At 40.2% G+C, this 10,338-nt stretch overlaps 1 long non-coding RNA gene across 3 annotated transcripts in view; it reads left to right on the forward strand.

The window, feature by feature from the left end:
* The window catches only part of LOC118470514 (uncharacterized), a 40,215-nt gene extending 37,993 nt beyond the window's left edge, over window positions 1-2,222 (forward strand). For 2 of the 3 annotated variants that reach the window (XR_008602125.1, XR_008602126.1), the window contains one exon: window positions 1-2,222. This exon is cut by the window's left edge and continues 317 nt beyond it. This is a non-coding gene — a long non-coding RNA (uncharacterized LOC118470514). The other variant, XR_008602127.1, reaches the window with a different exon arrangement.
* Window positions 2,223-10,338: the final 8,116 nt, after the last annotated feature.

The following is a 10,338-nucleotide window of genomic DNA, read 5'->3' on the forward strand; positions in this document are numbered from 1 at the left end:
TTTCTTGGCTACTACCTGCCCGACTCCATTTAAAGCAGAAATAAATACTAAAATATGAGTTACTGTGCGTGAGAATGAGATAAAACTTGAAGTAGATCCATTGTATAAATGTTGTGTTGAGTATTTTTATCGTTTGTCTACTTTCTGCACACAGAAATACATTTTAAAAAGCAAACTACTGGTAGAGACTTGAAGTCAGATGGAAGGTTTTGGTGTTTGGAAAAGAGAAACTGATACTCATGAATATACTGATAATGAACAGGGACATAATCTGCTGTCTTTAGACTCTTTTGGATTTTTATTTCTGTTAGATTTCAGTGCAGCTTTGGCTTCAGTTGTCCTAAAGGACCAGGTTGGCCTCCTACTTAACAGATAGATCATTTTCTACTAAAATTAGGAACTACTTCTCTTTTTTCTGCTCTAATCACTTGTGGAGTTCCTCAAGGTTCCATCTCTGGAACCTTTTTATTCTCCTTGTAAATGCGTCCTTTAAGCTCCACAAACATAAAGTCTTCCTTAGTTTTGAGTTCTTTTGTTCAGACAGAATGCTTAGATAGATGTTGATTACTTTGCTTGCTTGCTTGACAGTTTCGGCGAAAACTCTCTCCTTCCTCAGAAGCGTCTCACTGACAGCGTGACGTGTCAGCTGGCAGGTTTTGACAGCCGGCATTTGCGGCCCAGTAGAGTCGCCAGATCCGCCGGGCCAACCACGCCCACGCCATAATGGAAAGTGACTGCAGATAGAGAAAGATCTTCACCAAAAGCTTCAGAAACGCATCAAAAGCATCTCAGAGCCACTGAGTTCAGTCTTAAGGCTCTCAGAATTAAGTGAAGCATTACAAGTGGTGTGTGTGAAAAAAAACCGAAATCATCAAGACGTGTAGAAAACGTTTTCAGGAACATAGTGTTTTGTTGAGAGGGTTGTTCAACAGCAGCTCAAAACTAATGTACTAACAAGAAGACATAATGAACGTTTTTGAGCCATGAAGTCTTCCTCCACTTCTATGCTGATGAGACACAACTCTGTCTGCTACCTGTCAGGATGATTCTGCCTCCATCAGATCCTTCTTAACCTGCTTTCAGAAGATAAAGTGGCCAAAAACTGCCTCCAGCTAGATGATAAAAACACAAAACTGATGTGTTTGGTCCCTTCAGCAAAAGCACCTTGTAGCTCTGAACATCTAACAGCAACATCTAGACCTCTATGAACTCCAACATCTAGACCTCTATGAACATCTAGACCTCTATGAACATCTAGACCTCTATGAACTCCAACATCTAGACCTCTATGAACATCTAGACCTCTATGAACATCTAGACCTCTATGAACTCCAACATCTAGACCTCTATGAACATCTAGACCTCTATGAACATCTAGACCTCTATAAACTCCAACATCTAAACCTCTATGAACATCTAAACCTCTATGAACATCTAGACCTCCATGAACATCTAGACCTCTATAAACTCCAACATCTAGACCTCCATGAACATCTAGACCTCTATTAACTCCAGGTTCTGGTTCCTACCAATGTTTCCACATCAACATTTAATCTAAACATCTAAAAACTTTCCACACATCAGATTCTACTGATGTTAGAGCCTCAACAGTTGGAGAAATGTGGACCAAAGACTGTATTTTAGTAGAAATATGGATCCATCCATAGATATACACTGACAAGAACTTTATGGAGACACTAGACCATCAAAGTTAGAGAATGGAAGAAAAATGTAAAATGTCCAAACTAACCAACAATTATTCATTCTGGTCATTTTAGACCATTTAAGTCCTTTTGTCCAGGTTTGAGTCATTTCAAACGTAATTTTATTTTATTTTTGAGAAATTTTTCACATTTAGTGTGATTTTGGACAAATGTTGGCTACTTTTTTTGACAGTTTTCATCATTTTGGATGAGATTCAAGAGAAAACAGTAAGAAACTGCCAGATTTTCAGCACTTTTGAAGGATTTGTGTGTTTTTTTACCTTGAATTTAGACACTAATCTTACAAGCTACTGTTGTTTTGCCTTTTCTTTGTGTTTTATTTTTTTTTTAGTGTCCTTCTGTCTTGTTTTCTGCATGTCTTCACTGCTGCTTGTCTAATAACGTGGTTGTTTTAAACCTGTAACTCTAATAAAGTTGACTTGATTATGGAAATAAAAATAAAGACTCTAATGCTTCACACCCCAGGCTCAAAGAAAGCAGTTAAATCATGGACCTCATTACCAGAACCAGTGGTAGAACCTTTTATAGAACCAGTGGTAGAACCAGTGGCAGAACCTGTTGTTCTGTATCTATAAAGCTGCAGATTCTGGAGTAAAAGGTGGTGTCTCGTTTTTGTCATTTTGTGTCTCATTTTTGTTGTTTTGTGTCTTTTTTGTCATTTTGTGTCTCATTCATGTCATTTTGTATCTTGTTTTTGTAGTTTTGTGTCTCAATTTTGTCATTTTGTGTAATTTTTGTTGTTTTGTGTCTTGTTTTTGTCATTTTGTGTCTTGTTTTTGTAGTTCTGTGACACATTAATCACACTTCAGGTTCACAGAAAGCAGTTAAATCATGAACCTCATTACCAGAACCAGTGGTAGAACCAGTGGTGGAACCTTTTGTAGCACCAGTGGTGGAACCAGTGGTAGAACCTTTTGTAGCACCAGTGGTAGAACCAGTGGTAGAACCTGGTGTTCTGTATCTGTAAAGCTGCAGGTTTAAACTCTGAGCTGCTGCAGGACGGTTCTGAATTAAAGCTTCGGTCGCCCGCTGAGAGGAAACTTCAGCTCCAGATCTTCCTCTGAGATACCGAGAGCCGTCATGGACGAGGTTCTGGGGTTAAACTGCTTCCTGCTGCATCATCAGGACAAAAACACACAATCGCACACAGACACACAAACCTCCTGCAGGCTGTTATCTGCAGCCAGCAGCAGAGTTTGTCGACCTGCTGATAGAAAACAGCCGGCTTTGTGTCATTGTGCGTTTGTCGTCCGGTTAATCCTTGGTCTGCAGCCCAATAGATGGAATAAAAGGAAGCAAGAGGAGGACAGAAAAACACAAAGAAGTAAAGATGAACGACTGACGAACACGATAGAAAATGAAAAAGAAACAGGAGAAACAAAAAGACGAGATGATGGACAGGCATCTGTTAACTATTTGTTCTATTTATCATAGCTTTTTAGATTATTTATATATAATAATAATAATAATAATAATAATAATAATAAATTAGTGAACAAGGAAAAGTTCTTCAGAATGATAAGAAAAGGAGGTGGAAAGAACAAAAATATCAGTTTTACATTTCAGGTTGGAGAAGAAAACATGTGGAGGCCAGTTTATTGCCCAGGTCTCAGGTTTCTACTTCCTGTTTTAAATATCCAGACACAGCTGTGACTCAAAAGACATTTTGGACAGATTTGAATGAAAAACTTTCACCAAAGCATCACTGGCAGTCGTCTCAGTTGGTGGACCCTCAATGCTTCAACCTAATTAACAAGTTTTTCTTCCATTTCTGACTGAGGAGCTGACTGTTTAAAAAAAAATCCCTCTAAAAATGACCACTTAAATATTTTTTTTGAAATGGTAATGAATTTCTTTTCTCGATGTTTGACCCTAAAATTACAGGTTTTACCGTATTTAAATTAACAAAAAATACTCTTATTTTACAGATATTTTTTAATCAAAATGTAGAAAAATATTAATTTACATGTTGACTATAAAAAATTCCCAAAAATAACCACTTAAAAGATATTTTTTAAATGAAAATTTATATTTTTCCCCAATGTTTCACCCTAAAATTACAGTTTTTGTTGTACTGAACTTAAGTATTCTTATTTTAGAGATATTTACCATTTTTAAAAGAGCTTTGAAAAGGGTTTCAAATCAGTTTTTTCAGTTTTTAAACATGGTAATATTCCATTGTTTTTAACATATTTTTCTAGAACCTTGCTGCCAGATTTTCAGTTATTGGTTTATTTTTTTGTTTCACTTTCAGTTTTGATGCTAAAACAAGGAGCTGTTGTAGCAAAAATGTTAATTATAACAATATTTTATTTTTGTTGTCTGCACAGGTTCATTTATATAAGACATTTTGCACAAAAAACAGGAAATATTCAGTGACTTTACAGCTTTTCTGCTGTTTATTTGTGTCTTCAGACGACTTGCTAACGTTTAATAAGAAACGTAAACCTCAGAAACACACCAACATTCAGTATTTATACCTATAGATGTAGTTATAGATGTATTTATATGTATATCTGGGTTATTTTCTGTTCTTATTTAACTTTCTGCTGCTCGCCTCTCATCTTTTCTTCTCCTCTTTCCTCATCTCTCTCCTCCACCTTATCGGCCTCCTTTGTCCCGTCTTTGCCTTCCTTCCTCTCTGGGCAGCAGATAAATCTCCCAGCGCTAATCTGCAGCTAAATAGATGCTGATCCCTGTAAACGCTGGGAGTGTTTACACGGCCTCCGGCTAACGGGCTGGAAATTAATTAGCCGGGAGAAACTGCTCACTCATCGTCACTTCCTCCCAGATTCTCCGTCGGTCGTTCGGTTTCCGTCTGAGCAGTTTGTCGTCGATGATGTTGAGATTTCAAACATGCGAGAAACTCTTAAAGCTGCTTTTCTTTATATGTCATTAAAATGTTGAAACGTGACGACCGGCTTTGTCCAGATGTTTGGAAAGTTTGTCAGATATTTCTGAAATCTGGGAGCTTTTTATGTGTAAAAAATGCTTTTAATCCATAATAAATACATCTTTTACCTGAAAACAAAGAACAAAACGAGACACAAAATGACAAAAATTAGAAAATGACAAAAATGAGACACAAAATGACAAAAACACACAAAACGACAAAAACAAGACATAAAACAACAAAAATGAGACACAAAACTACAAAAAGAAGAAATAAAACAACAAAAAGAAGACATAAAATGACAAAAACGAGACACAGATACATTTGAAATGCAGGTAGATGTCCAATGATTCAGCTGTGGACTGTTAAATATTTGCAGGTGAGTAGATCCAAAGCGGTGACTTTAGATCTACTCACCTGTAAATATTAAACATCAAACATTTCTTTGAGTCCTCCAGAGATGGACGTCCCACCGAGGACGTGTAAAACTGTATTTATGTGGGTCTTTAACCTGTTCTGTACTAAAGAAAGACGCTGAAGCCTCACGTTGTCCAGAATGAGACGTTCCATTCGTCAGGTGTCACAGCGGTCTTCATTAATTCACTGTTTGTCTCCAGCGTTCTGCTTTAGATTCATTTATTCCTCGTCCTCCCACACAGAGCTGGAGCTGTTAAACGGAGACATTAGTCAAACCCGTCCTCCTAATTGGACTCGTTATCATAGAACATTTGTTTCTTTGTTCTTCTGACACTTTCAGTCACGTTGATAACATAAAAACGGAACGGGAGTTAATCAGGGTCTTCATTAAGGTGCTTTTATTTTGACAACCTGATCCACAGGAAAGAAAACATCTGTAGGACTCTGACGTCTGCTGGTTGGAAAAAATAGAAAAGATTCTAATATTTACAAACACTGGACAATAATGATGATGCTGCCACCACCATGCTTCACATGATGATGCTGCCACCACCATGCTTCACATTATGATGCTGCCACCACCGTGCTTCACATCATGATGCTGCCACCACCGTGCTTCACATCATGATACTGCCACCACCATGCTTCATATCATGATACTGCCGCCACCGTGCTTCACATCATGATGCTGCCTCCACCGTGCTTCACATCATGATGCTGCCACCACCATGCTTCATATCATGATGCTGCCACCACCATGCTTCCCATCATGATGCTGCCACCACCGTGCTTCACATCATGATGCTGCCGCCACCGTGCTTCACATCATGATGCTGCCGCCACCGTGCTTCACATCATGATGCTGCCTCCACCGTGCTTCACATCATGATGCTGCCACCACCGTGCTTCACATCATGATGCTGCCACCACCGTGCTTCACATCATGATGCTGCCACCACCGTGCTTCACATCATGATGCTGCCACCACCGTGCTTCACATCATGATGCTGCCTCCACCGTGCTTCACATCATGATGCTGCCACCACCATGCTTCATATCATGATGCTGCCTCCACCGTGCTTCACATCATGATGCTGCCACCACCATGCTTCATATCATGATGCTGCCTCCACCGTGCTTCATATCATGATGTTGCCACCACCATGCTTCATATCATGATGCCGCCACCACCATGCTTCACATCATGATGCTGCCACCACCGTGCTTCACATCATGATGCTGCCACCACCGTGCTTCACATCATGATGCTGCCACCACCGTGCTTCACATCATGATGCTGCCTCCACCGTGCTTCACATCATGATGCTGCCTCCACCGTGCTTCACATCATGATGCTGCCACCACCATGCTTCATATCATGATGCTGCCTCCACCGTGCTTCACATCATGATGCTGCCACCACCATGCTTCATATCATGATGCTGCCTCCACCGTGCTTCATATCATGATGTTGCCACCACCATGCTTCATATCATGATGCCGCCACCACCATGCTTCACATCATGATGCTGCCACCACCGTGCTTCACATCATGTTTGATTGGAGATTTCAGAGCGGCAGCCTGACGATAGACCATGAATATCTTCACCAACAGAGCAGCAAACTGAAACTACAGCATAACAATGACGACAGTAGTCTGAATCTGAAAACTGGGTTATGGAGGCAGGAAGTGTCTGTGTGGACGAAGCCTCTGGCAAACTTCCCAAACTTTTACAAAAAGACTACATCTTGCTGCTTGGGAGGACAGAACATTCATCAGGCGGAATGTAGGACAGCAGAATATCTTCATGTTTATTTTAAAAGCTTCAGAAACACCAGGAAGCTGCAGTTTTCTGGTTTTAATACATTTACATGTCGTTAAAGAGGAAATAAAGACTCAAGAAGAAGCAGAAAAGGCTTTAATGTTCTCTAACTGATTCTTGGATCAGCTTCTGAGAGAGAAACACTTTTTTTTATCTCATGAGATCAACATATTTACAGTTTGATGCTGGTTCCTTCAGGAGCCAGATGGAGGCTTTTGTGTCGAGAGGTTTGACTGTTCAACCTCAAATCTGTTGGTCTGATCCTCTAAGACCTCAAAGCTTTAACAGATGTGCAGAAACATTAAAAACATAAGGTAAGAAATCAGCCCTGCCTCATGGGAATTAGCTTCAGGAGCAGCGACATCTCCAACTGCATTAGAATCAGAGGCAACTTTTTATGAATAAAACGTGACATTGGAGTCAACAGGAGGTTGTTGGGGTGGATGGAGGGCATTTAAAATGGGATTAAATGTAAATTACAGGGTTCCCGCAGATCCTTAAAAAGTCTTAAAAGGAACTGAATTCATGAATCTAAAAACAAGGCCTTAATTGGCATTAAAATGTCTTAAATCAATCTTTCAAACGTCTTAAAAATATTAACACGTGATACGTATGATTTTATGATTGTAATTAGTCTCAAATCTCAAAATAAATGGTAACATTTATTCATTTATTCATTTAAATAATCTACAGAATGACTCTCGTGGTAACGTCGCACAATCACCATAGCGGAACCAACACAACAGTGATGTGGTTGCAGCCGGGACTCTAAAAGCAGACGATGTGCGTCTGCTTTTAGATGTGCGTTCATGTAGCAGCTTTGGACCACATGGGAAAGTGTAAATTCAACGGAAGTTGTTTGTCCAACCAAGATGTATGTTGACGGCTGAAAGCGGTACCAGGCAGTGTGTACGAGGCGCGGTGTGTTTTGTTCTAGAAATGTTTCAAACTGGGCTCGATGGGAGTCAAGGCCGTGGAGTCACACATGAACAACACAAAACACAAAGCTTCAAAATGGAGCTGCCAACAAACGCCCTGGTATTTCCCAGTTCTGTTCTACTCTGGTCTCCACCCCCAGCCCCGATAGCAACAACCAGGACCGCATCTCCGGACTACGTTCAGGTGGACGCCTACTTGACTTCTACCTGGCTGTCATCAGGACCTTCAGCCCCTTCCTGACCACATACCAGACAGATCAGCCAATGATGCCATTCCTTGTGAACCACTTGGCAGAACTGATGAAGGTAATTATATTCTACTACTAAGCATTGTTTGTATTTCTGATTTTATACATACATTATATACATGATGTGACAATTATATAATGTTGAAAAAATCTGAAAGAAGAAAGCAAAGAAGCAAAGGAGTGCTGACATATTGACATATTGTCAAGTCAATATGGTTGTAATTATCTGGGTTACATTTTAGCTTTTCTGTTTAGTGTATTTTGAGACGTTTCATCAAGAGGGAGGTCCTTCAGGACATCAGTCCACTCCAGTTAGCCAGACTGGATGTTGGTGACAAAAAGAATTGGCTCCATCCTAAGGAAGTAAATATTGGCTCAGATGCAGAACCAACCCTGAAGGTAGTGTTTCAAGTTATTGTTTAAAATATTACCAGGATCCAGAAAATGGGTTTACTAGTTGTTACATAGGTTACTCTCATTATCCCTGTCAGAAACTCCAAAGACAGAAAAAGATAGGAGAACTCACAGTCCTAGAGTTTAAGAGGGACTGCATCAAGGTGATGTCAACTATCCTGCAGAAAGTGCAAGACAAGAGCCCCTTAAAATATCCCAGTGTGAGGCAGCTGACCTGTTTGACCCTAGAAAGATACTCTCTGATCCAGACTGGTGCCAGGGCAAGATGAGGAATCTCATCCAGAGGTTTCTGCACGATAAGCAGTTGTCAGGAGGTGTCTCAGCCGGTATGACAGAATAGAGCAGTTTAGGTTTTCTTTCTGCATTCACCACAATATCTGTCTCTAAATGTAAAATAAACTAAGAGTGATGCAAATAGCATCTAAAGAAGCGTTAGGTATCCAAAAAGCACTTATTATTATTCTGAATTTGCCTGATTCTTATCTAGTACTTAATGTGACTGTAAACTAAAGCATTTGCATTGTTTATTGAATTTTGTCTGTGCCTTGTATTGTTTCTTGCAGGTGACGTGATTACACAGCAGTTTTGTGACTTCTTATCCATTGAGGCTAGAAATGACACCTTCCACTCCTGCCGACCCACTGAGACGAGGGTGGATGTCTTCCTCCATCATGCTTTCCAGGATGTACCTAGATGAGGAAAAGCAAAAGAAAATGAATGAAACTGCAACACAGAACCAAAGGGCAGCTTTAGAGCGCATTGAGGAACTTCAGAAGAAGAAGAAATGTCTGTGTGAGGTGGCAGAAGTTCTGCTGGTTGAGGCCGATCATCTCGCCAAGCTGAGGGAAAGTCTGGCTCCCTGATGGCACAGCTCATCACCAAATCTAACACACTGACGAAGCGGGACAAAGAAAAAATATTTCAGAATAATAGCTGCATTTAGTGTCACATTAGGTGAATTTTCTAGTAACCTTTGGTTCTGTTTCAGGGCAGAGAAGATTTAAATAAACATTGATTCATTTAATTTCCTTTTTAATTTGTTCTCATCAACTCTGGAGAAAAATCTGTGACTCTTCAGCGAGTCTTTAACTCCGTCTGTCTGCTGATTGGTTCTTTATTACAAACAAATGGAAGCAGCTTTAACACGGATGATTGAATTAAAACGCTATCGGAGCCGTGTGTCGAATGTTTCCTGTTTATTTCCTGAGGAGCTGATAAACATTTAGCGTCGTCCTAATTAAGCATTTAGTTATTCTCAGTGCCGGGGAGGAAGCAGCTCTCAACGTCCCGCCGTTGCCCAATAATGAGGCTTTTATTAGCTGCCGACGTTTCTCAGTCATCTTTTTAAACGAGTTTCATGAAACACAACAGAAAACTGCAGCCTCCGTCAGCATGGAATCAGTGATCAGAACGACAGCAGGGCAGGATAAATGTGCTGGAACATGAAGGGAGTTTATTGGTGCAGACTTTTTATCTCCAGTAACGGAGCTGCTGCTGCTGTTTTCTGCCCACATTTGGACATTCAGGATGAAACTGTTTTGCATTCGGCCTACACATCCTGCAGAAAAGGCCTCGGGCTGCTCAGACGTTGCTTCAGCTTCAACGCCGCTCTGACAGCTCCGTGTTCACATTGTTCAGGGATTAATTTAAAGTGAAACTGTTTTTAGTCACGCATGACTTAAGACTTCCGTGATGATTACTGGTGATTATTGAAACTGAGCAAAAACATGCATCAAGTGTCGTCACTCTATGGCTTTTTTCAGCCTTTTTAAAGAAAGTAAATCCATGGAAGACCTCTTTCTCTTAGTTTGAAACGTGAAGATCATTTTCAGGTGTTTGAAACCCTGTATTCTTTTAAAAGTCACCAGGGGGGGACTGCTC

Source organism: Amphiprion ocellaris, chromosome 7 (assembly GCF_022539595.1).
Source record: "Amphiprion ocellaris isolate individual 3 ecotype Okinawa chromosome 7, ASM2253959v1, whole genome shotgun sequence".
In the NCBI taxonomy this organism is placed as follows: domain Eukaryota; kingdom Metazoa; phylum Chordata; class Actinopteri; family Pomacentridae; genus Amphiprion; species Amphiprion ocellaris.